Source organism: Hordeum vulgare, chromosome 6H (assembly GCF_904849725.1).
Source record: "Hordeum vulgare subsp. vulgare chromosome 6H, MorexV3_pseudomolecules_assembly, whole genome shotgun sequence".
In the NCBI taxonomy this organism is placed as follows: domain Eukaryota; kingdom Viridiplantae; phylum Streptophyta; class Magnoliopsida; order Poales; family Poaceae; genus Hordeum; species Hordeum vulgare.
In genome coordinates this window covers 556,386,705-556,398,771 of record NC_058523.1, presented here as the reverse complement: position 1 = coordinate 556,398,771, position 12,067 = coordinate 556,386,705, and the positions used below count along the sequence as shown (strand labels likewise).

Here is a 12,067-nt window from a genome sequence, read left to right as displayed (position 1 = left end):
CTTCGACACCACCTCGCCCACGACTAACTCGGCGCCTCCTTGTGCCCGCGGCTCCACGACGACTTACTCGACACCGGCTACCCCGACTCGACATCGACCACGGCGTTCTTCGCACGGCTACCTCGACCACGGCTACACCACCATACGCTCTCAGCTACCTCGACATCGGCACAAAGGGATACCGCCTTGCTTGAGCACCCTCGTCGGTTTCTATTCCAGCCACAACTTCTGCGATGCATCGACCGTTACGACTGTGGGGGGATGACCGTCGGCTTACCTTCGGATTCTTCTCCAGTCTCACCGTCTGCGTCGCTACCTTTGTGGCTGCAGAAGGATGTTGAGTATATTGGTTATTAGGAAATATCAAATAGACTAGGATTTGTCATACACGCCAAGTTGATCATTATACTCCTATATATATATATGACCATGAGGCTCAAGCAATAAACAATAATTTCACCATTCATTCTCTCCCTTCTAGCTGTTATAAACATCGATCATAAGCTCCGATCATGGATGCATTATATTCAGGTTCAGGAGAGAGAATTCCTATATGATGAAATCCTATGAATCAGGCGACCAATGTAGAAAAAAAACTCCTAAGAATTCAAATCAGATGAAAATTCTTTGAATCAAAGGGGCCCTTAACCACCCGGAAAAAAGGGGCCCTTAACGTGTTAGTGGATGACTCCTAATTTGGTTTGGCAACATTAGCGCTCAGGGTTGACAAAACAGTACGATCTGTCGGTCCACCTCGTGGCCCGCTTGGTCCAGGCCCGAATGAAAAAAAATGCCAGTCCGGTCCCTAAAATATGCACCCAAAAAAGTGGACCAAGCGAACCGTAGAACAATGGGTGAACGGCCGACGTAGCGGGGGCGTGGCGGGAGTGTGTCGGTGGCGTGGCATGGGCGTAGGAAACCGTAGTCATCTACGACCACCGCCATGGGGCCGTCGTCCGCGTGGCCACTGGACCCTTTGCCCCTGGAAACCATGTCCACGGGATGCGTCCACTCGGATACGTCGTCTCCACCAATGAAATTGACGTGAGAGGTTCTACATCGCTGCACGGCCATCATCCCTTTTATCTGCGGCCATCGTCCATCGTGCCCAATTCGTCTATGATGAGCCCTTCTGGTGATCTTCTTGGTTCTTCAAGCTCCCACTGGTTCCTCTGAAGCTTCCGGACACCTCGTCAATGAGATGTGCTTCCTCTAGCGTTGCATCCCCGATGATCAGCCGCCGTCAAAGCTCCAGTGCCCGCTCTGCCCTTGTCTCTTGGCTGGTCCTCTCGGCCCGGCCTGAGCTTCTTCATTGCCGGCCTAGTCCTTGAAAATAGGACGGCCATCCTCCTAGGTCCGGTCCGGACCGGACCGCCGGAGGCCGGTCAAATCGATGGCTCGGACCGAGACCGGACCGCCCAGACCGTGTACACCCCTAATTGGCTCCACCTAGCAAATCTTAGGTTTCATGCTTGCACCAAGTATATTGGCATTGACTATGACCTTGTGAGAGAAAGAGCTGCTAAGAACCTTCTTGACACTCGGTTCAGTCCTTGTACGGTCATGTTAAAAATGGCGTCACGAAATAAAAGCCATACCATAAGAATGTAAAAAGGGTTCAAGCACAAACTCAGACCATGCGAGTTGTAACCGAAAGAAGTTATTAATTATAACATGCTAACAAATTGTACTTCTTGATGTACACGAGTGATTATTGGTTAGAGATGAAACCGAAGTATATACTGAATAGGACCAAAAGGTTGTTGATCAAGGCTGTAAAAATTCAAACCATGCAAGCTGGCCAAGGCTAATGCTCTCTATTAATAAAAAACCACACGACCACTATGGGCGTCGGAACAATTCAACCAATCACCAAAGTTTACAGTGCCATTCCCAAGTTGGAGACCGATAACTCCCGTTAGTTGTATCAACTTGGACACTAATATAGTGACAGATTTTTTTCCCGGTTAGGTATAGAATTTGTTGCCAGCTGCTATTACTCTAGAAGGAAATACTGGATCCAAAATGTTCTACAGGAATTCCGACAATGATTAACATTAGATGTAACATGATATTTTTTATCAAATTTAATTATCTTTGACCTTATTTGGATTCATGAGTTAGAGTTAGAGTTGGTTAGATTGAACTGAACTAACCACAAAACATCCAAACAGGAGGGTTAGAGTTGGTTAGATTCATCTAACCCATCCAAAAGAACTAACCATCCAAGAGATGCTTATTTGGGTTAGAGTTAGGTGAACTCATAAAAAGTTACTTTTTCCTCTACCTCCACCATATCAAATCCTGGTTAAAGGAGTCAAACGATTGGAAAAATGCATTTATTGACAATCTAGCCTTGTCATCCAAACATCTATTTAGTTAGAGTTAGTTCAGGGTTAGTTTTAAAATCTAACTCTAAACTCTAACCGAGTTAAAGTATCCAAACAGGGACTTTATTTATCACGGAAGCATGTGTTGTGCTATTGTCGTGTACTAGTTTTCTCATTGATATGGACAGCACCGAAAGTAGTGAGTATAACAAAACTAAGCGCCACGCCTTTTCCGGTTAAGCATGTGGGCTGCGTCTTTCAGGTCACCGATTAGTGTACTAACTATAGAATATATAAAAGTGTTGGGCTTTCCAAGTCACATATTAGTGTGCTAACTATTGAAAATAAGAGCATGTCTCACGGGTAGGTAAAAACTACTCCCTCATACTTTTTTGAAGAATAGATGTATCTTGATTTATTTTAGTTCTAGATACATACATTTCTATTCATTTTTGTGTCAAGTAATTTCAGACGAAGGGAGTAGTTTTGTGCAAGTGCGCTGGTTTAACGCACTTCCTTTTTGAATCACAGAGCTTTCATAACTCAAATAGGGGTGTTACAATCGAGCTGCTAGCCTCCTGTTTACTAATCCAGGGGCAACGCCTCCTGTTACTAATAGCTCCAGCAGTATGGTAATAACAGTATGGTAAGGTTAACTAAACAAAAAGTTAACGAGGGTACCAACTAAACCCTACTCCCTCCGTTCCTAAATATAAATCCTTTCACTATGGACTACATACCAAGCAAAATGAATAAATCTATACTTTAAAATATGTCGATATACAACTGTATATAGTTTACAGTAAAAAAAATAAAAGGTCTTATATTTTAAAACGGAAGGAGTAGCTAGCTAGCATGAGTTGGCATCTCAATCTCATGTTGGCGTTTATTTTACTGAATGAGCATTGAGCAGACGAATCTTTTGTGGTGAACAACGTGGAGGGGGCGTGCGTTTGAAAAGATCTGGAGTAGCAGTGAGCATCTTAGCTTAGTTTACAATCTCGGGGTAAGAGAAAGTTGTCTTTAACTCTGCAAGTAGAGCAACTTGACCCAAAATTAACTGCTTAATTACAGCTGGCCGATGTAACTATGCTAGTTAGCTTTGCTATAAGGCCGTGAGAGTGCAGCATCACTCAGCTTACATTGTTTCCGCTTTCATACACACAAGCTTACCATTTGAAACCATGGAGGTGGCTCTGGTGAGTGCAGTGACGGGAGCCTTGAAACCCGTCCTGGCAAAGCTGGGCGCTTTGGCTGGCGACGAGTACAAGCGGTTCAAGGGTGTGCGTGGCGATATCGAGTCGCTCACCCGTGAACTTGCCGCAATGGAAGCTTTTCTTCTGAAGATGTCGGAAGAGGAGGACCCTGAAGTTCAGGATAAGGTGTGGATGAATGAGGTTCGGGAGCTCTCATATGATATGGAGGACTCTATTGACGACTTCATGAAAAGTGTTGACAACGGAGATACGAAGCCAGATGGATTTTTGGAGAAGTTGAAGAGCTCATTGGGGAAGTTGGGAAAGATGAAAGCTCGTCGCCGGATCGGCAACGAGATTGCAGATCTAAAGAAGCAGACCATCGAGGTGGCTGCGAGGAATGCAAGGTACAAGGCTCGTGAGGCCTTCTCCAAGGCCAAGAATACAACCGTTGACCCTAGAGCTCTTGCTATCTTTCAGCATGCCTCTGAGCTTGTTGGAATTGATGAACCCAAGGCTGAGGTAATTAAACTGTTGACTGAAGGTGTGTCAACACAAGAGCAAGTGAAACTGGTCTCTATTGTGGGAGCCGGTGGGTTGGGCAAAACAACTCTTGCAAATCAAGTGTATCAAGACCTCAAAGGAAAATTTGACTGTCAGGCCTTCTTATCTGTGTCAAGGAATCCAGACATGATGAATATCCTACGAACTATTCTTAGTGCAGTTAGTGGCCAACTTTATGCCAACACTGAAGCAGGGAGTATACAACAGCTCATCATCCAGATCTCTGATTTCCTGGCAGACAAAAGGTACAGTTTCTAATTTGACTTCTCACCCCCAAGTATATACTTAATAAATTTATTTAGATATTTCACATCGAAATCATCTTGCATTATTGTATAATAAATATTTATTTCCTTATAGGTTTATGTCCATTTTATTTGAGTTGGTACAAAAAGTAATGCTGGAGTACCTAAAAAAAGTAATAGTCAAATATTTGTAGTCAAGTGCATGTTGATGCCAAGTAAATAAAAAAAAGAGAGGACCAAAAACCACATACCATACGAACTTCGTTTGTGATTCATATCCTTCTGCTTACCTATTGTATTAAAAGATCATTAAGACATAGCTACTTCCATCATCCTGCATATGACATAGCCTTAGAGTAAGTATAATAGGCAGCTTATAATCCGCTTTCATATTTTACATCGAAATCATCTTGCATTATTGTATAATTAAAATTTATTTCCTTATAGTTTTATGTCCATTTTTTTGAATTGGTACAAAAAGGAATGTTTAAGTACCTAAAAAAAGTAATGGATTAATGGTCAAATATTTGTAGTCAAGTGCATGTTGATGCGGAGTGAAAAAATAGAGAGAGGACCAAAAACCACAAATCTTAAGATCTTCGTCTGTGATTCATGTCCTTCTGTTTACCTATGGTATTAAAAGATTATTAAGACATAGCTACTTCCATCATCATGCATATGACATAACCTTAGAGCAAGTATAATAGGGAGCTTATTATCCGCTTACATCACACTATTGTCTAATTCAAAGAGAGGGCTCTACCTCTACAAGCGCACCCAGGGTCCACGATGCAAGTGGGCGTTGAGTGTCAGAGTCGATGTGTTGGGTGGCGCCTCGGTCATGGGTGGAGGGGCGAACCAGAGAGCTAAGAACACATCCAACACCTACCGGGAGAGCAAGGGCCTAGCTTTCACGTGTGTGTCACACATTTGGGAACACGAGGAGGCCGGTTGTCGTTCCACTTTTCCTTGAAGACCGACTTCAGTCCAATGGGTCGATGACATCTGGGCAGATTGAAGACAGATCAAGTCCAGTTAGACTTGGTGCATGCCATTTCCTCCATCATCGCTCGCAATGCCGCATGTGCCTCGGCCTCTACAAAGGTCGTCGGTTCTCTTTCAGGCAGCAGGAGCAGCTGCTCTGTTCTGCTGGAGTTAGCCGCGTTGTGCTCGAGCACATCATCCACGCGGCGGTAGCGGTGAACGGCGTCGGGGTCGTCAGCGTCGTCGAACATGGTCCGGACGTAGGGCGGCGGGGTGGCGAATTGTACGTCCAACCATACTGCAGAAGTAGGTGGCGCACCACCCGCGGGCAAATCAGCTGCCCTCGCAACGAAGATGGGTTCCAGGTCAATGGTTTCGCATTGCGCCGTTGGTGCTGACTTTGCTGCCATGGCACCATCTTCCATCGAGCCACCCTATGTCGAGAAATCAACGGTAAAAGTACCGCCCGTGCCCGCTGTCTCGTGCCTCCAGTCCTAGCTTGGTTTCTCGTCGAACACACATTGCGAGACAGCGTGCACCCGGGGCTGCAGGTGTCCTTCACATGGTTGTGATGCCACTTGTCGCTTCTCAACACTATGAATCAGCTTTCAGGAGAGAGGAATTTTACGAAGCGTAAGACTTGTTGTTTTCTATTTACTTTCCCCCTTTTATTGCTTAACAGAGACACTTCATGCCGCAATCCCGGTGCTCCTCTCACGATCGAGCACGCAGTCCACAACTCCTATAAATTTTCCATGGATCCCACTGAACGTGTCTTGCGGGAAACAACTAACTAACCTAACGAAAGAAGTATTGGGTGCAACCGGTGGCAGACGGTCACACGGGTTATCTTCGACCGATTTGGATGGCGAGCTATTAATAGGCTAGGTGTATAGTCATCGTAGCCTATTGCTGGTTTCGTCGGCTGTGACAGTCTTTATTTACTTCCAGATTTGTGTTTATGCTCAGATTGTGAGCTCTTTTCAAACCTGTGACTCTACTCTTGGATTTTATTAATAATACGGATGCACGCATCGATTGATGCAGAAGCCGGGGGCTTTGTTCCTCCTTTTCAAAAAAATTGAAACTGAAAAAAGAGTTGTCGTGAAAACCAGAGCTAGCTTATTGGGCAACACGCCCAACATGCATGGATCTAGGGGGGCTCCCTGTTCTCGTCTACCCTGGGGCTTTTTCCTTAGGCCTCCTCCAGCAATGGCTTGTGAAGGATGTGCGTCAGAGAAGCTTTTTATAGGTTGGGTTGGGTTTTGGGGGGGGGGGGGCTCCGAAGCCACCAGATGGACCCCAGAAGCATCATAGGGTTCCCTGCAATGTTCATTGCAATTGCCTTTAACCATTTTATCGGCTCACTTCTTTTGCTAAGTCTGTTAGCGCAAACCATTTTTTGGAGTGGGTTATCTCATTCTCAGTTTTGGACGGGCCACGCCATGCACATTACCATATGTCTCTTCCACCCTTCTCCTTCAGTGCCCCGCTAGCTCAATCTTCAGAAGGCCTCGGCCGCTGTCCCGACCTCGTGTGATTGTGCGCGTCATCACAATGTAGTCACTCAAACATAAGAAAAATTAGTTTGGAGTTGAGTGGTCCGATAAATCTTTAGTGGGAATCTAAGGAACAAAACTATAGTTCTTGAGTAGAAATGAACCTTTCCATAAAATAGTATGTACTCTTTCTTGATTTTAAATCACAGGATATTTGGATCCACACCTAGCTAGACTCCTTATTTATTTACTTATTTATTTTCATGACCACCTGATCAACAACATATTGTTTTTGTCAACCTCTTGTTTGGTCACACTTTGCTCTTTTCCATGGTAATGACTCATGTTTAACCTGTGTGTATCGCCCAACTCTTCATAATCTGTCAAACTAATTAGCATATACCAATATAGGCACAAGATTGAGTCAACAACATATGCAAGTTTAACACTTGTGTCAACTTTCTTATTTAATTAGGGGTATACATACATATGGTCAGATCAGATCGCATCTGCCCCCCGCGCCGCTCCCTCCCCGGAGCGACACGGGCGGCGGCTCCAGCCCCACAGCCTCTCCCCTTCCGCCTCCTTCTCCCCCTCGCCGTCACCGGTGGCCTCCGGCAGGCATAGCCTGCGCGGAAGCCGGCGGCGACGGTGCGCTCTCTGGCTGCCACTCGTTCGTGGGATGGGGATACGGCGTGTGGTTGGCGGCTGACCGGCGCTTGGCTCTAGGGCGGCGTCCTAGCTCGCGGTGGAGGAGGTCTCCGACGTGTGGCGCATGATCTGGTCGCGGCGGTGGGCACGCCGCTGAGGGCGAGCGGTCATGGTTGTGGCGCCCGTGGGGACCCAATCTGGACCCTCTAACGTTGCGGCCGACGCGGACAGTGGTGCTGGGATGGAGGGAGGCTTGGCTCCCTGCTGCACATCCTGGAGGGGCCCTTGCTGCGTTCCTCCTGCTTGGTGCCGTGGTGGTGCCGGCTGGTGGTTCGGCTGATGGGTTGCGGATCTGGCAGCTCGTTCGGCGAGTTGGGATGGGGTGGTGACCCGCCCTCCCTGCTAAGGTCCTCTGTAGCTGAAGCGTGCGCCGACGGTGGTGGTCATCTCCTCCGTCGAAGGTGGTCGGTCTGAGGCTGGATGGTCAGATCTCGAGATCCGCCATCTAGTTTCGGCTATGAGTCGGGAAGACATAGTTGCCAGTGAAAACCGAGACGATGGCGGCGTTCTGTGTCGTTACCTTGATGAAGGCATCTCGTGTAACTATTGCTCGTGCTGCTCCGGGGGAAACCCTAGGATCTGGTCTTCTAGATCGGACGATGACGGTACTGCGGTGTCGTTTTCTTTCTTGTGAGCATCGTCCGTGGAGCAGAGCTGGAAGACAGAGGCAGGAGGTGGAGCGGCTTCATCTTGCACGGAGCTTTCGGTGGAGATGTCAAGTCATGCCTGACCGACAGGTGTTACGCTGTGTCATGCCTGGTCGGCAGGTACTACGCACAACAGATCTTCCAGAATCTTCGCGTTTGGACTGACGAGCGTGGGGCGGTGGCGTCATTGGGCGCCGTGGTGGCCTCGACGGATGGACGGACTGACAAGGATGATACAGATCTCTCTCCTGAAGATGGGTCAGCGGTCCGATGATCATGGCGGCGTCTAAAATGTGTGCATGTGGTGTACTCTTTAGGTCTGCTGCACCGGCTATGGGTTCCGATACATTATGTGGATGGATCGGTGACGGCTCCGGTTTTATATATGGGGAGTGAGAGCACTCCACATTATCGAGTTTTATATGTGTGAGTGGTGGTTTCGGATGGTTTAATGTATGTTCTTGTTAGATCTATGTTGAATAATTAATAAAGATGACCGTATGCATCGATTGATGCAGAGGCCGGGGGGTTTAACCTCCTTTTCCAATATATATATATATAGACACACACACACACATACACACACACACACATATAGTTGGTATGCTGCCACCATGAACATGTTTATTGTTTTATGTATTTGTCCATCTTATTTGACACTGTTTATATCATTACCACACTGATATCAACAATGTATCCTTGTGCAGGTATTTTGTTGTTCTTGATGATATATGGGACATCGATACATGGCATGCTCTTAAGCTTGCATTTCCTGTGACAAGTTCTGGCAGTATCATAATCACCACTACTCGTATAAATGATGTTGCTGAATCCTGTCGTTCAAGACCATTTAGTGGAGAGATGTATTGCATAAGTCCTCTTGGTATGGTGCACTCTAGGCAGTTATTTTACACAAGATTATTCAACTCCCAAGAAAATTGCCCATCATACCTTAAAGAAGTTTCTGAGCATATTTTGCAAAAATGTGCTGGGTTGCCTTTGGCAATAATTGCTATATCTGGTTTGCTGGATAATATTGAAAAAGCAGAGGGTTGTTGGAAACAAGTTGAAGATTCGATTGGTCGAGCACTTCAAAGAAATCATAGCATTGAAGGAATGATGAAGATACTGTCACTTAGTTACTTTGAATTGCCTGCTCATCTAAGATCTTGTCTGTTATGTTTCAGTATATTCCCTGAAGATTCTATTATTCAGAAGAAAGTTTTGATAAATAGGTGGATTGCTGAAAGATTAATTCATACAGAAGCCGGATATAGTAAAACATATGAGTTTGGTGAAAGGTGTTTTAATGAGCTCATTAATAGGAGTTTGATCCAACCTGGGGAGACAGATAAATTTGATAGGGTCAAGAGTTGTCGACTTCATGACACAATTCTTGATTTCATCATATCCAAATCCATCGAAGAAAACTTTGTTACTTTGGTAGGTGTTCCTAGTTTGACCGTTGGGACACAAAGCAAAGTTCGCCGGCTCTCCCTGCAAGCCAGCAAGCAAAAAGAATTGATAGTGCCAAGAGGCTTGGTGTTGTCTCATGTCCGATCACTTGATGTGTTCGGGGAAACAGTACAAATCCCTTCTATGGATAAGTTCAGGCATTTGCGTTTTCTGGACTTTGAAGGTTGCAGACAGCTGGAGAATCGTCATCTTGAAAATATAGAAAGATTGTTTCAGCTGAGATACCTGAGCCTCCAAAGAGTGACGAAAGTAAGCAAGCTCCCAGAACAAATCGGACGCCTATGGTGCTTAGAGATACTGAATTTAGACGGCACATCTGTTTGTGAGTTACCAGCATCTATTGTCAATCTCAAAAGATTGGTCCACCTATTAATCAATCTCAATGCTACACTTCCTGGTGGAATTTGCAAGCTGCAAGCACTGGAGAAATTGAATGCTGTCACTGTCTATAACCAGTCATTTAATTTCCTGCAAGAACTTGAGCAGCTGCAGAGTCTGAAGGCATTGGCCCTTGATTTTGAGGATTATAGTTCTGCTGACGGAGCGGACGCTGAAAATGAGTCCAAGAAAACTATTATTGTCGCTTCCCTTAAAAGCCTAGGAAACCTTCTCTCTCTAACTGTTTGGGATGGCCCCGAATTAGTAGGGGAATCTCTGTGCCCTATGCCACTTAGCCTCCGGAAGCTTGCGGTCTGGCGTTCAATTATTCCCCATGTTCCAAAGTGGGTGGGCTCCCTTGTTAACCTCCAAAAGTTACGCCTTGAATTGGTCCGAGCTGAGCAGAAAGATTTCTATATCCTTGGAGGCTTACCTGTTCTGCATTATCTGGCTCTGAATATTGAGGAAAGTGAAACTATAAATACTCCTTCAACGGAAGAGCCTAAAGTTACAAGGGTCATAGTCTGTGGTGAAGTTGGATTCCCGTGCTTGAGGATATTTAATTATGATAGCCAGTATGCTGTGATGAATCTGACGTTTGCGGCTGGAGCCATGCCCAAGGTAGATTACCTCAATATAGAATTTCACGCAGATGAAACTGAGACTCTCGGTACTAGCGGTGCTTTTGATCTCGGAATCGAAAATCTCCCCAGCCTCGTAAAAATCAGTTGTGACGTATGCGGGGGTAGCAGTAGAGTTGAGGCTGAAAAGGCCGCCATTCGGGAAGCAGCCAACGCACATCCCAACCGCCCTACTCTATCTTTCAGCTTATAATGCGTTGCCGGAATCGAGGTACAAACTTTTTCTCCCATGAAAGAGCATGTACTTTTAATGCACAAAATGTATATATCTCTCTCATTGCCTCACATGATCGTTCGTCTGTCTTTTTCAGCTCAGGGAACAATTCCAATTAGGCTGCAACTCCAAAGGTTCATCATCACTGCATTTCCGAGATCGAACAATTCATCATTCTCTGCGAGGATGGTTCTTTTTTTTTTTTTTTTTTTGGAAGGAGGAACTGTGAGCATGGATCTGCCTCCATGCTGGTACGTATTTAGTAGTCAAACATATATCTTTATTCTGGTTGCCCATCCTGTATACTCCCAGCATCCCTAGCTAGAGAATTGCTTTCTAGACCGTTCAGATAGAGATACTATATTAGCAAATACAGCATATGTGAGCAGGGGCGGAGCTGCATGGAGCTACACTGTTGCATGGGCAACAGGGTCAAGCAGCTTTTTACAGGTAGTTTAGCACTTGGATCATGCATGTGTATAAGTGCATCAGGCTAAACTAGCAAGGGTGCAACAGGGTAGATGCAGATGCAGCTCCGTCCCTGTATGTGAGGTGCCTGCAGTTTTCTTATCTAATGCGCTTCATCATTGGGATATGGTCCTTCTGTTTCGCGATAATGTGAGAAATTAAGATGACAGGCAAGTAACTGTGCAGTACAAGTGTACACACATTTGCTTGTTGTGAAATAATTGCATGCATTTCCTGAAAGATGGCCTAAACTCAACTAAACTGAACTTTACATAAGCAAATCCTCCTCTATGCATGTGTGTTTGGCCAATGTTTTGGTTCAGGGCCTTAACTGAACTTAACTGGAAACATGAGAAACAACTTTGTGTTCTTCTTCATCCAGATCGCATGAGAAACAACTTCGTGTTCTTCTTCATCCACAGCGCATGAGAAACCGGATCGATTTCAAACACGGAGTAGGCGAAAAAGATGTGGAGACGGGTCATGACGAGCAACAAACAGCAGGGAGGTAGAGAAGAGGCTGCTGTGGAGGAAAATTAGGTCCAAAGGGACCACACCGAACGAAAAAATGCTCGGCTGCACACATTGATAGATTACGACCTGGATAATGAGGTTGATGCATGTGCTCTTCCATGTCCGAAAGAGAAACAAAATGCGCTCTTGTTTTATTCGTTATTATGCACATCGGTCACAAGCAGCTTCGATCATGGATGC

At 45.6% G+C, this 12,067-nt stretch overlaps 1 pseudogene; it reads left to right on the top strand.

Annotated features, from left to right (window-relative positions):
• Window positions 1-3,477: 3,477 nt before the first annotated feature.
• On the top strand, window positions 3,478-11,339 carry LOC123405899 (annotated as a pseudogene).
• Window positions 11,340-12,067: the final 728 nt, after the last annotated feature.